The sequence below is a fragment of the Corvus brachyrhynchos genome, unplaced genomic scaffold (assembly GCF_000691975.1).
Source record: "Corvus brachyrhynchos isolate BGI_N302 unplaced genomic scaffold, ASM69197v1 scaffold115, whole genome shotgun sequence".
NCBI lineage: Eukaryota > Metazoa > Chordata > Aves > Passeriformes > Corvidae > Corvus > Corvus brachyrhynchos.
This window is the reverse complement of record NW_008239553.1, coordinates 21,728,255-21,729,565: the sequence shown is the minus strand read 5'-3', so window position 1 is coordinate 21,729,565 and position 1,311 is coordinate 21,728,255. Positions and strand designations below refer to the sequence as shown.

The 1,311-nt window shown below is 51.9% G+C and overlaps 1 long non-coding RNA gene across 1 annotated transcript in view; it reads left to right on the top strand.

The window, feature by feature from the left end:
- LOC108448594 overlaps positions 1–1,311 on the top strand; it is a 19,217-nt gene that overhangs the window by 849 nt on the left and 17,057 nt on the right. The window lies entirely within an intron of this gene.

Below are 1,311 nucleotides of genomic sequence, written 5' to 3'. Positions count from 1 at the left end.
GGCTTTAGCACTTGACTAATTCAGGTACTTAGCATCCTATAGACAGGGACGGTTTGAAAGCAGGCAGTGTTTGCAGTGGGGAGGACTGTTTATATAAACAGGACACCTCTGTAAACGACACTAATATTTGGGGTTAGGTGGCGATGGAAAGGAAGGTCCTCTTGAGCCAAGAGATTCCCCAGTAACTGGACGCAATCCTTTCCTCGCAGCTTTTAAGGAAGGGGGTTCGGTTTGGGGTGATATTTTTTTGAGGGGTGTGCACAGCCTATCATGGCCACATCTGGCAGGATCAGTTTTACAGTGAGGAGCATTTTGGATTTACCAGAGCAGGATGCTAATAGCATAAAGCAAGCCTCTGACCATCACCACTCAGCGGAGAACTACACCGGCTCGCCGTACCGACGGTGGATAGAAACAGACAGAAATCACTACCCCTGTGAGTATAAAACGGACAGGAGTTCGCCATCTCCACACAAATATCTTTTGTTTATTTCCCCTCTTCCTTTGAGGAAGATGCGAGGCAGCGAATTGCCAGTGTACATAGCCTACAGGATCGGGGGAATCCAGGCTGGGAATTTTATAAAATATTACCGAATTGCAACAATGAAACAGCAGAAATGTCCCGACCACGATCTTAAGACAGAAAAGAGGGGGGGCTTTTTGTTGTTGTTTGTTTGTTTGTTTGTTTATTTGTTTGTTTTTTGTTATGGGGTCGGTGGGGGTTTTTTGGTTTGGTTTTTGGGGTTTTTTTGTAGGTCTGTGCATGTTCCCAGCTATGGCAGAAAGCAAAATCTCAGGCTGTGTCCACCTCTCTCTCTGATCTTATGGTTTAAGCCCACTTCCCGGATTATTTTTTTAACCTCCGTTTCACTGGTGCAAGAAACCCTGTCTTTTTGTGCTGGAGGGGTTTGAGGCCACCCCACGCTCGGCAGAGAAAAGCTGAGCACCCCCCGTGCCTCGCCTCCCCGCGGCGCCCCGCCCCCCCCCCGCGAAGAGGCCCCCCCCTGCCACGGCGGCGGGCAGGCTCCAGCTCGCAAACCCAGCTGTGTAGCACCTCGCACACATGAATTGTGCCGCAGATATCCGGCGTTCATTGTATACCTGTGTGCGCACAGGGGGACACCGTCTTTGAATGGGTGCGGGAACACCACCAGGATAAGTTAAATATTTAGGTAATCGAGCGGCGGGTGAAAAGCAGATATGGAGGGACCGGCGGGCAGCCCCATATTCTGATACAGTGCGGAGGGCACACGGGGGCTGGCAGCCCGCAATCCCCGGGCTGTGCGCGACGGAGCGGCCGTGCCCCTGCGG